This window comes from Staurois parvus, unplaced genomic scaffold (genome assembly GCF_062004578.1).
Source record: "Staurois parvus isolate SC_StPar_1 unplaced genomic scaffold, SC_StPar_1.0 ptg000163l, whole genome shotgun sequence".
NCBI classification, from domain to species: domain Eukaryota; kingdom Metazoa; phylum Chordata; class Amphibia; order Anura; family Ranidae; genus Staurois; species Staurois parvus.
This window is the reverse complement of record NW_028317959.1, coordinates 2,228,447-2,246,477: the sequence shown is the minus strand read 5'-3', so window position 1 is coordinate 2,246,477 and position 18,031 is coordinate 2,228,447. Positions and strand designations below refer to the sequence as shown.

Genomic DNA, 18,031 nt, shown 5'->3' with positions numbered 1-18,031 from the left:
TTTGACAATGATGCTCTTCTCCACGAAAAGGTGCTCCAAACGAGTCAGTCTCTCTTCACCACTCTCTTAGCCCATTGAGACCATAGAAGACCATCAACAATAAAAAAGGTCTTATAGTGTAGTAATTTTATTCAAAATGGATATCCACAACCAATAACCTAACGAACATAAGTTAAAACATCTGACCAAAAGGACTTCACATACATGTTTAGCATGAGCATGGAGGCAAGACCTCTGGCGTGTCAAATACAATCTCTCTCTACAGCTGTTTCGCACAAATGTGCATCATTGAGAGCAAACTTAGAGTTAAGCATCCTCAACTTAAATAGTCCACCTGTAATCAAGCTAAAATTGCATTCCGGATGTCACTTCCGGAACCAGCGTCGTCTTAGTGATGTCATTTCCAAAGATGTGGAACGCACCATACTGACTTCTGGTATCCGTGCCATTTTAACGGCGTCTTATCCAGTCCAGCGCCATGATAAAGAAGACTGGAAAAATTCCATAGGTGTAAAGACAAATGTATACATCAAAGGAAAATGTATACACATAATTAATTATATATTAAATATAAAAGGTATAAAAAAATCCTTGATTACCAAATGGACTACCTAGTACAATCTATGGACATAATAAATAAAACAAAAAAGAGTGGTAAAAAATACATTTTAAATAAAAAGTAATGAATAATAAATGATGCAGAGAAAAAATTAAAATGAGAAATTACATATACAAGAAAAACTTTAACTAGTGTCTATAAAATAATTGACATCCCAGTCAATGTTCAGCCACAGAGAGGAAAAAGATTGTAATTCATAAATTAACTTCATTTCTAACTTAGAGACCTCTCTCATTCGATCACAACCTCTCCAATGTGGATTAAGTTTATCTATTGCCCTAAATTTCAAACCCTTCGGGTCTCTATTTTGACATGTATGAAAATGTGCTGAAAGACTATGATTTTTAAAACCTTTAATGTTGTAAACATGCTCTTTTAATCTATGTCTTAACCTTCTAGTAGTTCTTCCCACATATTGTTTGTGGCAAGGACATTCTAACAAATATACTATGTACCTAGTTTCACAAGAAATACATTTTTCGATCTGATATTTCTTAGTAGTGATGGTTGAAGAAAAATTAATAATTTTCTTCTTCCTAATACATAGTTAGTCTGGCTGAAAAAAAGATAAAAGTCCATCCACTTTGCATATAACACACTTATTGCAAGGATAAAAACCTATTAATTCCTTAAAAAACAAGACCTTTTGCAGAGGATTAATAATATTGGGGGCTAAAACGATCTCTCCAATTCGGTGCCCTCCTAAAAACAATTTCTGGTTTATCTGGCAATACTTTACTTAAGACAGGATCTGTTTTTAATATACTCCACCTATTTTGCATATTTTTTCTAATTTGAGAATATTGTGTTGAAAAATTAGTAATCAAAGGACAGAATAATTTACTTTCACCTCTGTATCTAGTATTCAGGACCAATAATGAGTCTCTACCTATGTCAGCAACGTCTGATTCAGGGTATCTGGATTATAACCCTTCTCAAAAACCCTCTCCTTTAATATTAATGACTGTTCCACGAAATCATCATGATCTCTGCAATTCCACATCATTCTTAAAAATTGTCGTTTGGGGACATTTTTAAGCCATGACGGATGATGACAGCTGTTTAAGGGAATGTACAGTTGCAAGAAAAAGTATGTGAACCCCTTGGGATTACGTGGAGTTTTGCATGAATTGGGCATAAAATGTGCTCTGAACGTCATCTAAGTCACAACAATAGAAGAACACAGTCTGCTGAACATAATACTACACAAACATTAGATGTTGCCATGGTTTAATTGCACATAGCATGTAAACATTCACAGTGCAGGGAGGAAAAAGTATGTGAACCTTTGGACTTAATAACTGGTTGACCCTCCTTTGGCAGCAATAACCTCAACCAAACGTTTCCTGTAGTTGCAGATCAGACCTGCACAACGATCTGGAGTAATTTTGGACCACTCCTCTTCACAAAACTGTTTCAGTGTAGCAATATTCTTGGGATGTCTGGTGTGAATCACTCTTTTAAGGTCATGCCACAGCATTTCAATCGGGTTGAGGTCAGGACTCTGACTGGGCCACTCCAGAAGGCGTATTCTGTGCTGTTGCAGCCATTGTTTTGTTGAATTACTTGTATGTTTTGGGTCATTGTCCTGTTGCATCACCCATCCTCTGCGGAGCTTCAGTTGGCAGACAGATGGTCGTACGTTTTCCTACAAAATGTCTTGATAAACTCTGGAATTCATTTTCCCATCAATGACAACAATCCGTCCAGGCCCTGAGGCAGCAAAGCAGCCCCAAACCAGGATGCTCCCTCCGCCATGTTTTACAGTGGGGATGAGGTTTTGATGTTGGTGTGCTGTGCCTTTTTTTCTCCACACATAGTGTTGTGTGTTCTTCCCAAACAACTCAATCTTGGTTTCATCTGTCCACAGTATATTTTGCCAGTAGTGCTGTGGAACATCCAGGTGCTCTTTTGCAAACTTCAAATGTGCTGCAATATTCTTTTTGGACAGCAATGGTTTCCTCCGTGGTGTCCTCCCATGTACTCCATTCTTGTTTAATGTTTTCCTTATTGTAGATGTGTCAACAAAAATGTTAGCATATGCCAGAGATTTGTGTAGGTCTTTAGCTGACACTCTGGAATTCTTCTTTACCTCATGCAGCATTCTGCGCTGTGCTCTTGCAGTCATTTTTACAGGACGACCACGCCTAGGGAGAGTAGCAACAGTGCTAAACTTTCTCCATTTGTAGACAGTCTGTCTTACTGTGCACACATGAACATCAAGGCTTTTGGAGATACTTTTGTAACCCTTTCCAGCTTCATGCAAGTCAACAATTCTTGATCGTAGGTCTTCTGAGAACTCTTTTCTGCAAGGCATGGTTCACATCAGACAGTGCTTCTTGAAACCAGTAAACCCAAAACAGGTGTGTGTTTTTTAAGGGCAGGACAGCTGTCAGCAACACATCCAATATCATCACACTGATTGGAGTCAAGGTTGGCTCACTCCTGGCTCCAATTAGCTCTGGGAGAAGTCAATAAGCTAGGGCCTCACATACTTTTTCCTCCCTGCACTGTGAATGTTTACATGTTATGTGCAATTAAACCATGGCAACATCTAATGTTTGTGTAGTATTATGTTCAGCAGACTGTGTTCTTCTATTGTTGTGACTTAGATGACGTTCAGAGCACATTTTATGCCCAATTCATGCAAAACTCCACGTAATCTCAAGGGGTTCACATACTTTTTCTTGCAACTGTAACTATTTCTGTCTGAGCTTTTCAAGAAAAAATTTGTGTACAGTTCACCATGTGTATAGTTCACCATTAACTATCTTTAAATTCAGATCCAAAAAGTTAACCTCTGCTTCACTATTTTTTTTATATATATATATATATATATGATCTATATTATGATTATTATCATTCAAATAGGTAATATAATCCTTTAAAGATGTTTCATCACCCCTCCATAAAATTAAAATATCGTCTATATGCCTCTTATAAAAATGAAAATTTCATTAGCATCTAATTCCCACCTGGACATAAAAAGATTAGCCAAACTAGAGGCAAACTTAGCGCCCATGGCTACACCTTTGTTTTGTAAATAAAAATATCCCTTAAACCAGCAAACATTATCGGGTTTATTTACTAAAGCTGGAGAGTCCAAAATCAGACTCCCTTCTGCATAGAAACCAATCAGCTTCTATCCTCAGCTTGTTCAATGAAGCTTTGGCAATGAAACCTGGAAGCTGATTGGTTTCTATGCAGACGGGAGTCTGATTTTGGACTCTCCAGCTTTAGTAAATAAACCCCTATGTGTCATGGCAAAATCTAATAAATTGAGAATAAATTGAGAAAGATTGTATTAGATGGCAGAGGTCCTGCCGCCATTCCCATGCAAGTTTGGCAGCTAAACATGTAAGTGAAGTCCTTTTTGGTCGGATGTTTTAACATATGTTCATTAGGTTATTGGTTGTGGATATCTGTTTTGAATAAAATTACTACACTATAAGACCTTTTTTTATTGTTGATTGTCATCTGTGGTCTCAGTGGGCTAAAAGAGTGGTGGATAGAGATTGACTCGTTTGGAGAAACTTTTCTTGGAGTAGAGCTTCATTGCCTAAAAAAGCATTGTTTGCTGTTCTATTTATTTAGTGTCTCGAGAGTTTGCATTTTTATTTAAGGTGGAGGTAAAGCACTATCCAAGTCACTATATGAAGAGAGGTTATAGAGGAGAAGACTGCCCTTAAATATTTGATATTGTTGGACTGTTTATTCCATTTTTCATTAACACACTTGTCACAGGTGTTGGTTGTTAGTTATTTTGTTTATTAGCGCTGCAAACAATTATATTTAGCTACTATACATGCTCAGTTTTCAGTTAGTTTCTATGCTGAGCATGTCCTCCCTATCACATCTGAGCAGCCCATGTGACTGTGTGTGGGCATATACACAGTGGTAAATGACAGCCCACTCACTCCCTTCTCCTCCATGCCCTCTAACCAGCTAAACACAGTAGAGGTGAGATATAACATCTTAATTGACTCCCTGTTAATCTAAGACAGGGGGGTTACACAGCCTCTGACTGCCAGAAATCCATCCACACCGTAATTGCCAAAAAAATAATAAAGATATTTTTAAATATATATTTGTATAACTATTTAAACAGTTTATGGATATGAATCATTTATTTTGAATCTGTATCCCTTTTTTTAAATTTTTAACATGTGGCCAGCAGCAGAGGACTAGAAGCTCCTGCTGCCACTGTTTTCCTGCAGACAGGCTAGGAAAGAGCTGGGACATATGACAGCTGTATATCATTTAGGAAAAAGGTACTTACATTTTTTTTTATATTTACAGTGCCATCATCCATATACAGAAAGAAAAGAGATAATGTAAATTAAACAGTGTGTGTTTAGGATCACTTTCTTGTTTATTTGTAATACAACCACACATTATAAAAAGGTCAAAATCGGAAGTAAATAGGCTTTATTACAAGACTTTATTACCTCTGCAGCTGCAGGCACTCTGGAAAAAATAATTCTTAAATTTCACAGGATGTGCATTGAACTTGTTCTAGTTCAGTCTCTCGGGAGCTCAGTACACTTTTCTCCCTCCCAGAGCCCTTGATTTGTGTTTACACTACATGTGTTTCAATATGATTTTTTTTCTGCATCCAAAGCGCACAGAAAGTAGGTTATATGGTTGTCAATGTCATAGTTCACATCAGTTCTTGCAGTTCCAGCTCATTCCAGTTGCAGAAAAAAAAGTATAACCGGCTGCATTTTTCCTGCACAGAACCGTACTGGAATGCAGTAAAACGCGTCATAAACGCACCAAAAATGCACTGGAACACACACATCCCTATTTAAATTGAAGAAAAAGAGAGGGGGAAAAAATAAATCAGAAAGCATAAAAAACGCACCAGAACACATGCGCATGCGGAAACGCATCCAGAGTGCATCTGGACTGCGTTTCTATAGCGTAATCCGGCCCTAAAGATCAGGCTGGAAGACAGAAAAGTCACTGCTGAGAGGGGGGGAACAGGGAGAGTTGGGCCTCGTTTACACCATGTGCAGAGACATGAGTTTTTCTGCATGCATTCTGCAAGGGTACAAAGAAAACAATTGTTCTCTATCTCTCCTGTTCACACCACAACATTAGTATGACATGCAGAATCTGCAGTGTGTGTAAAAGTTAGTGAAATTCACATGAAAACTGATATAAACTTGTGCCTCTGTGAAAGTGAAATCATTTTTTCCGGCAGTTTTTCTGCACGTATGGTGTGAAAGACTCCTTAGGCTAGGTGCAAAGTTATACAGGTGCAGGAATGCATGTAAATTGTACACGGTCCTGCATACGCAGGCAAAAATGCTCTGCTCTTTAGCAGACATGTGGGGTGCCATTAATTCTTAATGGCACCCCCTTGCAGCTGAATATGCAGAGTGTTTTTAGGCACAAGAAAGTGCATGATGTTTTTTTCACAGTGGCTGCAGTTTTGAGAAGGTGCAGGGACCTTTCTCCTGTGTTCCTGCTGATACAGCAGCCCATTCAAATGAATGGGTTGCTGTGCCTGCGCAAATGTGGCCGGCAGGAAATGGCTAGAGGTGAACCTAGTCTTAAGCAGGTGTAGACAAGGACTTTATTGCTTCTGCTGTGACATTTGAGGATGAATTGCAACACAGTGCCTGTAGCTACATAGGTCAGTGAGGACATGTTTTAAAGTTCCTTTACAGCTTGGTAAAAACATGTAGATGTTTCATTATCAATAGCTTGGCCACAGTTACATTTCAAAACATCCACCTAAAGCGGATACTACTGTTTTTGGTAGAGGATGTAGTATTAAAAGTTTGTGTAAAGACAAAACTTTTCATTTAGTTTTGGATAGAATGGGGAAGTGTTAGACTTTCTGATAAGTTCTTATTACCAAATGTGTCCCTGCTAGTGCGAATCACCCTGTATTAGTCCATGTGACCCTGTCTTTCAATGAGGACAAATGTTCTTATGACAGCTGTTCAAGGTGAGACCAACCCACTATTTTGGGAAGATTTGCGGTCACTTCCTGTAGCATCTCCAAAGGAATATCCCAGGGTGGACACAAAGAGCAAAAATAATGTGATACCACTATTGTATCCCAAAAAAAAAATATTTGACTGCTGAAGCTCAATTGAAGAGTAGATATTTACAGGCAGTCCCCGAGTAATGAACAAGGTAGGTTCTGTAGGTTTGTTCTTAATTTGATTTTGTTTGTTAATTTCTAAAAAATAAAGTTTTTAAGTGTCAAATAATTATTTTTAAGTTTTTAGCATAGGGAAGGGTTACCTGGCCATGCAGTGATGTGGGATTGCTGACAGGTCTGCAGGACAGTATGTGGTAGCATGCAGTGAGCAGCAAGATGGCTGCCCAGCGGTTTCTGGGACGAGTCACGCTGCCTCCATTCTTAAGTCGTATGTAAGCCAGATGTTGGTAACTCGGGGACTGCCTGTATTATATTTATTATACAACCTGCAGGGAGAGCTGCGTGCAGGGAAAACAACATAATACCAGCTATTGGATTTCAATTTGCTTTTACTAACTGTGGCCTCTAATACAATTTATATGTCCTACAATAGGTGGGAACCTAACTGTCTGTTTATATCTCATGCAGTCCTCCTAAACAAATTCCCAAAGACAGAGAACAATGTGCCTGCTAAATGGAAGTGAAAATAGAATTCTAACACAAAGAATACAGAATTATACTGAATGTTACACACTGAGGTTGATTTACTGAAACTGGAAAGTGCAAAATCTGCTGCAGCTGACGTTAGAAACTGATTGGCTACCATGTACGGCTACACCAGATTTTGCACTCTTGCACTCTCCAGTGTTAGTAAATCAGTCCTCAAATGTCTAAATACTGGATGTATGCAGTATGCCTGCTTAATTGAAAATTAATGTTTTATAAATAAATTGGCTGTTCATTTTTTACCCTTCAAACTATAGATACCCTTTAAACCAGTTATGCTTGGAAAAAAGCAGAAGTGCCAAAACAGGTGAACGGGGCAAAATTGGTAATTATAGCAGAGAAAGCTCACTGTTGATATATGCAAGACATTTAAACTTGTTCTAAAGGCTGAAGGTTTTTTACCTTCATGCAGCATTCCCCCCAACCCCCCTAATTCTCACCTAAGCCCCCCTCTCGATCCAGCAATGTGCACTGGAATTTTGGCTATCCCAGAACTCCCTCTCCTCATTGGCTGAGACAGAAGTGGGAGCCATTGGCTTCCACTGTTGTCAATCACAGCCAGTCAGCCAATGAAAAGAGAAAGAGGGTGGGGCCAAGATGCAGTTCCATGTGTGAATGGACACATAGAGCAGCGGGTGCCCCCATAGCAAGCTGCTTACTGTGGGGGCACTTGACAGGCCAGGAGTGCCGGCAGGGGTCCCAAGAAGAGGAGGATCAAGGCTGCTCTGTGCAAAACCACTGCACACAGCAGGTAAGTATAAGTATATTATTTTTTATATAAGCCTTTGGAATCACTTTAAGGATCCTTGGACTGGCTTTACCCTCCAATATCTAGCTTTATCTAAAATATCACATTTGGGTGGTCTGACCATTTAATAAAAGGGGATTTGAGCTTGTGGCTAAGGTACAAAGGAAAGCACCAAAGCAGCTTATTCATAATGCTTGTTTTTTTTCTCTCTTACAATTTGCATGTCAGTGGTTCTGGGAAAACTGAATTGAAAGGGACTGCCACAATTGTTAAAATAACTCACTAGACTTTCTGTAAATTAAAAAAGGCTCATTCTACTTTTCCTCATACCAGTAACTAAAATGTCCCATAATGTGTTTGTACTTAAATGTCACCTCCAGGCAAACCTGGCTTGGTTTTAGGTGTGGTTAAAGAACATGTTTACCTAATGGCCCTTGTACACGTAGGCACATGTGCTACAGCACGTTTGGCAATACATATGTGTAGGTGCGAATTGCCCTCTATAGTTGACCTTTAAAAACACATTACACTTCATCATGAGGATGTAAACCAATCTTATAAGAAAGAATGGAATTTCTCATTGAAATGCTCTTTCATGCGGAGAAATGTATGTATTTTACTGCAGGATAAATGTGAATGGCCTAAATCCCAGGTAATAAATGCAAATGGAATGCATAAAAATGTATTAAAAATCACCCAAGACACACCTTTGTTTCTGACCATGGGACCAAAAACCAGGACAAAAAAACAAATCAAAACAAAAAAGCCATACCTCTAAGTGTAAGTGCAATATGTTTACCTTATTTTTATCTGTGAATTGTAATAAATATTACACTATGAGATACCCTTTTTTATGATCTATGATTGATGGTGATGGAGAGCGGCTGAGGCTTTATGAAGATTCTGTAGAGTTAATGAGACTGGAATAAGTGAGGAGTTCCAATGTGGCTGCGATAACAAGCACTATATGACCTTCCTTTTAATTAAGGCCGGTCATGGATCTACGGTGAGTACATTCAATTGGCACAAGTGGTGAAGCGGTTTAAGAATAATTAGGCTCGGGCCACTGGATTGGTCTTGGTTTTTGGCACAAAAAAAACTTTTTTCATGTCTGATGGACTTTATTGTATGAATATTGATTAGGTTATTATTTAATGACAAGATCACTCTAGGGATAGCGCCCTCTTGATGTTTCTATATAGCTTTATGTAGGAGCATATATGTACTCTTAAAGGGGCAGCTACACCCATTCACTGTTTTTGTTCAGGTGAAGATTTTTCACAATCGTTTTTCTGGTAGGTTTGTATTTATATATAATTGATTACATATCACAGTTTTTATTATTTTCATATTTTGTGTATGAATACATAGGATGGATATAGTATGGCACCCAACCCCATATTTGTTTAAGACAGTTAAAATATTTGCCACTGATGAGTGACATGCACATTTTCTAAGTTCATATGTTCTAAAATTGTATTTTTATTTCTGTGTGCATGTATGTGAGTGCAGAAACTTTCAGAGTGATGAGGAAGCAAATACTATAGCACCAAGTATGTAGACACACATCTGGACCTAAAGAATGAATAGACCAAAAAAAGAAGGTTAAACCATCAAGTGCTTTTTTCACCACTACTGTTTCCTTTAAACAGCATTGCAATCATTTTGTAATAGTGGTATCAGACCCTCTGTGCTATGAGTGTCAGGAGTAAAAGGTCTGAGGCACAGAATCTAAGAAGCCTTAGTAGCACCAGCGCAAGCCACAAGGTGCCACATACTGTACCTGTATAAAGAGCTTGAGATGACAAGGGTGGCCTCTTGCACGATTCCTGTCTGAGCACCCCTGAAAGTGCAGGCAGAGAGTGCTAGGGCAATGAAAGGGTGTAGGTGGCAGGAAGTTGGAGCATCGAACTTGTAGTGGAAAGTACTGGTATCAGATGTGCTGAAGCGTAGAGTCAGGTCACAAGCCAAATTTGGTAACAGGTCATAGACAGGCAAGGGTTGGCTGCATGCTTGCAGCGAGGTACAGAATCAGAAGGCAGAAACTTGGTCAAAAGTCCAGGCTGAGGTCTGTTACGCAGATGAGTAGCAGATATGAACAGGCAAGGGCAATCTAGAGAAGAGTCAGGCTCAGGCAGGTCAGGAGTCAAGCAGGCTTCAGGAACACAGATAACAAGGCAATAGGCTGAGAGACTATCCAACAATGATCCCATGCATGTCTCAGGTTTAAATAGTCCACTAGGCGCCAGACTCTGTGGTGGACGTGCAGCCCTTGCGCATGCACATTTTTGCATGCTTCCATGCCTGAAACCATGTGCAGCATTTATGCCATTCAAATAAAAATAAGCTTGATCTCTCTGACATCTGACAAGAGGTTCCACACAAAAAGGGTAATGGGCTCTGCTGTGGACGGCTCCTAAATTGTTGCCCTCAGACACAGCTGGACTAGACGCAGTTGACAGCAATGAGAAGTAGTACAGGTTAAAGGTCAAACAAGCAAGAGGTCAGGACAGGTAGCAAAAAGAAATAATCAAAAAACAGGTTTAAAGAACTAAATAAAATTTGTTCAGGGAGCTATGGTAGGTTAAATTCCTTAAATGCTAATTTTATTTGATTTCATCCTAAAATAGCTAAAATAGTTTACAAATGAATGTTGCACTTAGATTTTATTATTATATATAGTATATGTACTGATTTTTTTATGCGGTATGTATATTTACACCGGTCAGCTATTACCACTCACCTAATATTGAGTAGGACCTCTTATTGCCACCAAAACAGCCCTGACCTGTCGAAGCATAGGCGCAACTAGACCTTTGAAAGTATGATGTGGTATGTAGCACTAAGCTGTTAGTAGCAGATCCTTTAAGTCCTATATGTTGTGAAGTGGGGCCTCCATGAATTGGACTTGTCTTTCCAGCACATCCCACAAATGCTCAACTGGATTGCGACCTAGAGAATTTGAGGGCCAAATCAACACCTCAAACGCGTTGTGTTCTTCAAAGCATTCCTGAACAATTTTTTGCAGTGTAGCAGGGTGCATTATCCTGGTAAAAGCAGGCCTGCCATAAGAGAATACTGTTTTCATCAAGGGGTGTACTTTGTCACTAACCATGTTTAGATAGGTGGTACGTGTCAAGTAACATCCACATGAATGACAGGACTCAAGGTTTCTCAGCAGAACATTGGGTTCCATTCACAAAGCGGTGTCTACCGCTTTAAGAAATTCGGTAAAATCCTGCTTAGTGTCTTTCAGAAAGTGTTTTGGCATTCACAAAAAAATGCTTCTAAAATATCTTTAAGAAATTCGGTAAAATCCTGCTTAGTGTCTTTCAGAAAGTGTTTTGGCATTCACAAAAAAATGCTTCTAAAATATCGCATGTAGTATTTTTGCGAAATATGTGGTATTTATTTTTTGAAACCATGTGGTATTTTATCACATGCGATATCCAGTGGGATGGATACAGTGGATTATATTTAGAACCCTTGTCAGTTTTTATTGTTAATAAAGAGGTTAAATGGTTTAAAACATAGCATGCCAACTCGCTAAGTCAGTTCAGTCCCTGCAACAGAAGTTCACTATATTGCCAAAAGTATTGAGATGCCTGCCTTAACACGCACATGATCTTTATTGGCATCTCAGTCTTAGTCCGTAGGATTCAATATTGAGTTGGCCAACCCTTTGCAGCTATAACAGCTTCAACTCTTCTGGGAAGGCCGTCCACAAGGTTTAGGAGTGTGTCTATGGGAAGGTTTGACCATTCTTCCAGAAGTGCATTTGTGATGTTGGATGAGAAGGCCTGGCTTGCAGTCTCCACTCTAATTCATCCCAAATGTGTTCTATCATTTGAGGTCAGGACTCTGTGCAGGCCGATCAAGTTCCTCCACCCCAAACTCACTCATTCGTGTCTTTATGGACCTTGCTTTGTGCACACGGTCATATTGAAACAGGAAGGGGCCATCCCCAAATTCTTCCCACAAAGTTGGGAGCATGAAATTGTACAAAATGTCTTGTTATACTGATTTCTTGAGAGTTCCCTTCACTGGAAATAAGGGATCAAGCCCAAACCCAGAAAAACAACCCTACACTGTAAATCCCCCTCCACCAAACTTTACACTTAGCACAATGCAGTCAGGCAAGTACTGTTCTCCTGTCCACAGCCTAACCGAGACATGTCCATCAGATTGCTAGACACAGAAGCGTGATTCGTCACTCCAGAGAACATGTCCCCACTGCCCTAGAGTCCAGTGGTGGAGTGCATTTCACCACTGCATCCAATGCTTTGCATTGCACTTGGTGATGTAAGGCTTGGATGCAGCTGTTCAGCCATGGAAACCCATTCCATGAAGCTCCTTATGCACTGTTGTTGTGCTAATCTGAAAGCCACATGCAGTTTGGAGGTCTTTAGCTATTGACTCTGCAAACAGTTGACTACTTCTGCACACTGTGCACTTCCGCATGTGCTGACCCCACTCTGTCATTTTATGTGGCCTACCACTGAGTTGCTGTTCCCAGGTGCTTCCACTTTGTTATAACACCACTAACAGTTGACTGTGGAGTATTTAGTAGCAAGGAAATGTCACAAATGGACTTATTGCTCAGGTGGCAACCTATCACAGTACCACTCTTGAATTCACTGAGCTCCTGAGAGCATCCCATTCTTTCAGAAATGTTTGTAGAAGCAGTATGCATGCCTAGGCGCTTGATTTTATACACCTGTGGTTATGGAGGTGATTGGAACACCTAAATCCAATATATATATATATATATATATATATATACAGGGGCGGACTGACAACTCATGGGGCCCCCAGGCAATTGGGGATCATTGGGCCCCTGTATCCTTGCCCAAACTTAAAAAAGCCTATGAAAAAGTACCAGGGGCATCTCATGGGGCCCTCTACTGACTGGCAGTGCCCAAGTTTCCAAATGGTCAGTCCGCCCCTGTATGTATGTATGTGTATATATATATATATATATATATATATATATATATATACATATATACACACACACACAGTATCTCACTGACGTGAGTACAATCCTCACATTTTTGTAAATATTTTATTCTATCTTTTCATGTGACAATACTGAAGAAATGACACTTTGCTACAATGTAAAGTAGTGAGTGTACAGCTTGTATAACAGTGTAAATTTGCTGTCCTCTCAAAATAACTCAACACACAGCCATTAATGTCTAAACTGCTGGCAACAAAAGTGAGTACACCCCTAAATGAAAATGTCCAAATTTGGCCCCGGTGTCATGTGATTCCTTAGTGTTACAAGGTCTCAGGTGTGAATGGGGAGCAGATGTGTTAAATTGGTGTTATCGCTCTCACTCTTTCTTCAGGATCTGAAAAAAAGAATTGTCGCTCTACATAAAGATGGCTAGGCTATAAGAAGATTGCCAAGACCCTGAAACTGAGCTGCAGCACGGTGGCCAAAACCATACAGCGGTTTCGCGTCATACACAGTGGTTGTCTTTGGGAAATAGATGTGTGAGTGCTGCCAGCATTGCTGCAGAGGTTGAAGGGGTGAGGGGTCAGCCTGTCAGTGTTCAGACCATACGCCGCACACTGCTTTAAATTGGTCTGCATGGCTGTTGTCCCAGAAGGAAGCCTCTTCTAAAGATGTTACACAAGAAAGCCCACAAACGGTTTGCTGATGACAAGCAGACTAAGGTCATGGATTATTGGAACCATGTCCTGTGGTCTGATGAGACCAAGATAAACTTATTTGGTTCAGATGGTGTGTGGTGGCAAGCAGGTGAGGAGTACAAAGACAAGTGTGTCTTGCCTACAGTCAAGCACGGTGGTCGTAGTGTCATTGAGGGAACCATGAATGCCAACATGTACTGTGACACACTGAACCAGAGCATGATCCCCTCCCTTCAGAGACTGGGCCGCAGGGCAGTATTCCAACATGATAATTACCCCAAACACATAAGAGGACCACTGCCTTGCTAAAGAAGCTGAGGGAAAAGTTGATGGACTGGGCAAACACGGAGAGAGGAGAGAGAGATAATTATTTGTACGATTCCCATCACACCACCCCTGGAAGTGGAGGCAGGGACTGCTGGGGCAGTGGTACGGTGCAGGTGCCAGGAAGTTGGACTAGCAAACTTGAACTGGAAAGGACTGATGTCAGATGGCAGAAGCATAAAGTCAGGTAGCAAGCTGAATTTGGTAACAGCTGGGTGGAGAGGTACAGTACCTAATCACGAACAGTGTCCAGCTTAGTGACAGGTAAGGGTTGGCTGCATGCAGAGAAGAGTCAGATATAGCCATTAGAGGAATCAAGCAGGCTTCTGGAACACAGATAACAAGGGAATACTCTGAAAGACCATCCAACAATCATCCATACAGGCCTCAAGTTTAAAGAAGTATGGCCAAAGATCTTTTTCCAATACTTCTCCCATTGGTCACATGAGTACACTCCTATCAAACATGGAGATACTACACCGTCCATCTATAATTTGTACCTAGGTAGCTTCCATGCGTGCAATAATGCGAGTTATGATCTATACCTGTGCTTCCATATTAATGACAGGAAGAAGCTCCTCTCCCAGCCAAAAAAAAACCTCCCTTAATATACAGTTTACTGAAGGTGTTTCTGATGGACTGACAAAACACTTTTGATCTTACATGAAAAGACTTAACTTGCCATTACTGTAAATAACAAGGTCACTATAGTGTTTATCAGGTACACAAGTAACCCTTTCACCATTTCCCATGAATACCCCCTTGCTTCTAATTACCATACCCTTTGAAATGTCTAATTAGACAAACTGGCTATTCTCCAAATACCGAGGTGACCTTGCATAAAATGAACATACAGTAGCAGAGTTATTTTGATACATAAAGTGGTCTCTTCACTGGCCTGTCCAAGGATGAACAGTGAATGTCTCAATATCTTCAATATCTACATATATATATATATATATATATATATATATAACACACAATATACTACAACAACTATAGCTCATTTAAATTAGAACTGTTAGCCCTGGTGTGGGCCATTAAGGAAAGGTTTGTCAAGTATCTCTCCAGGACCGAAATTGAGATTTATACCAATATTAACCCCCTTGCTAACTTGGAAATGTCAAAGTTGGGGGTTTTGGACCAAAAGTGGGTTGCACGGTTGGCCCGCTTTACAGTAATTACAAAATACTCTTTAAGCCAGGATGGCTAATTGGCTACAGTTGCAAGAAAAAGTATGTGAACCCTTTGGGATTACTTGGAGTTTTGCATGAATTGGGCATAAAATGTGCTTTGAACGTCATCTAAGTCACAACAATAGAAGAACACAGTCTGCTGAACATAATACTACACAAACATTAGATGTTGCCATGGTTTAATTGCACATAACATGTAAACATTCACAGTGCAGGGAGGAAAAAGTATGTGAATCTTTGGACTTAATAACTGGTTGACCCTCCTTTGGCAGCAATAACCTCAACCAAACGTTTCCTGTAGTTGCAGATCAGACCTGCACAACGATCTGGAGTAATTTTGGACCACTCCTCTTCACAAAACTGTTTCAGTGTAGCAATATTCTTGGGATGTCTAGTGTGAATCGCTCTCTTAAGGTCATGCCACAGCATTTCAATCGGGTTGAGGTCAGGCCTCTGACTGGGCCACTCCAGAAGGCGTATTCTGTGCTGTTGCAGCCATTGTTTTGTTGAATTACTTGCATGCTTTGGGTCATTGTCCTGTTGCATCACCCATCCTCTGCGGAGCTTCAGTTGGCGGACAGATGGTCGTACGTTTTCCTGCAAAATGTCTTGATAAACTCTGCAATTCATTTTCCCATCAATGACAACAATCCGTCCAGGCCCTGAGGCAGCAAAGCAGCCCCAAACCATGATGCTCCCTCCGCCATGTTTTACAGTGGGGATGAAGTTTTGATGTTGGTGTGCTGTGCCTTTTTTTCTCCACACATAGTGTTGTGTGTTCTTCCCAAACAACTCAATCTTGGTTTCATCTGTCCACAGTATATTTTGCCAGTAGTGCTGTGGAACATCCAGGTGCTCTTTTGCAAACTTCAAACGTGCTGCAATATTCTTTTTGGACAGCAATGGCTTCCTCCAATGGTGCTAACCATCTGGCCTCCCTCCTGCCTACATGTTTGTTTAGTACAAGCTGTGTAAGCACCTGAATTTGACTTGGTATCACCCTATTGCAGCAGAGCTCAGACTGGGGAAGGGAGAAACACAAGGCAAGCATAGCAGTTATGCTGTAGTGCCAGGAGCATGCTGGTTGTAGGAGAGCAGAGTGACTGAGAAATAAGCTCATCTCTCTGTTTCTTCTCCTTTCACTGTCTGGTAGCAGACTGGGTGTGAGCAGGAGACCTGTAAATGTTTCCTAACTACAACATAGAAATATCAGGTATCTTGTGTTGTCAGACAGGGTTGTGCTCTGTGGCAAAATCATGTAAATCTTAGTACTGGATGGACATAAATACAAACCCTTTGGCACCAAAATGGCTCCCTTATACATATAAAAAAGAGACCCTGAAATCTGTCAGCCATGCATCTATTCCACTCATAAAAATGTGCACAATATACCTACGGTCCTATTCACACCAGCAGGTGTGCATATCATATCTGGAGAGTATGGGTTAGTCATTAAATTTAAATTTTATACCTGTTAAAGCACAATTGCCAGAAAATAGTCTCAAGCTAAGAGCAAAGCAGAGCTGTTCTAAACCCTCATTAGCCAGTTTTCAAATGACTGCTGATTAGGTCATCTCAAAAATGTCTTGTATATCCCTCCAAATATTCTCCAGTATTTACATCTGTGAGATTGGGGTTAGTGACTCCTGACATACTGATGAACTGGCTATATTGAAGCCTCAAACAGTCTTCATAATTCTTACTGTCATGGTGTTACATTTATTAGGTGGTCACACTAATGTATGGGAAAAATGCCATCCATTAGACACCAAACAAGTCTATATTACAAGGTGCAGAAGACTGAGGGAAACATACATCAGGTTCATATAATTTTTGGTGTCTTCCATTTTGTATAATAATATAATAATATGTGTGGAAACTTGTCAGATGGAAAAAAAAGATATACTTAGAATAATTGGCATTAGGGAGTTTCCGCTGGAGCATAATAAAACACTTCCTACACCTCTTTAGCACACTCTTTTGATATCTACATAGTGTACCAGCCAGACACGTAGAACAAGTAAGTGATCTATCATGTAAATTTAACAAAAGCCTAGAAAGATAGAGAATTCCTAGTAGCCCTGGGTGATAAGCCCTCAAAAGAAGAGGAATGCATAAAGGAGGTTCTGTTGCCAAGACCAAATCTGTAGCGCAACAGCAAGAGGTGAGAGATTTTCTACAGCAAAATAAACATTTCTTCTCAGAGTTGCCAGACAGCATAAATAAAATGCATGACATTGACACTGACCCCCGGGGGGTATGTTATTAACAGCCCCTATCAATTCAGGAAAAAGTTGTGGATGGAGTGTACCTGGCACATAGGTTTTGGCATTTCATAAGATAAACTGGTGGCAGTAAAAGGTTTGTAGCAGTAGACCGAGGGTTAAGCACTGGCCACACCTTGTTCCCCACCTAGGGTATAGTATGTCTTTTCCTTGGGATAATCAGCATTGTTAGAGAAAGTATGCAGGCAGCTCTGGGCAGACCCTGTGTGGTCTTACTACTAGCCAGGAGGCTAAATACATTTTGTTGGACTGTAAAATAAATCCTCTGTAAGAGAACCTTTTGTTGGTCATGTTTTCTGCAATGCTGATGAGTAAACATGTGCAGAAAGCCTCTAAACATACCTTGGATACTCCTCTGCAAACTCTGCTTGAGGTTGGTCACTCACAACTCCCACTGACTTTCAGATGCTATTGTAACACGATAGATAATCTATGTTATTTACTTAACTTGTCAGTGCTCATAAAGTTATGGGTAATCGGTGTGTGCTTTTATTTATTTATATATATATATATATATATATATATACACCGTATTTT

The 18,031-nt window shown here is 40.1% G+C and overlaps 1 protein-coding gene across 1 annotated transcript in view; it reads left to right on the top strand.

Annotated features, from left to right (window-relative positions):
• Positions 1 to 18,031, top strand: part of LOC149462998 (galactoside alpha-(1,2)-fucosyltransferase 2-like) — a 224,384-nt gene that overhangs the window by 168,535 nt on the left and 37,818 nt on the right. The gene's annotated exons all lie outside the window — the stretch shown is intronic.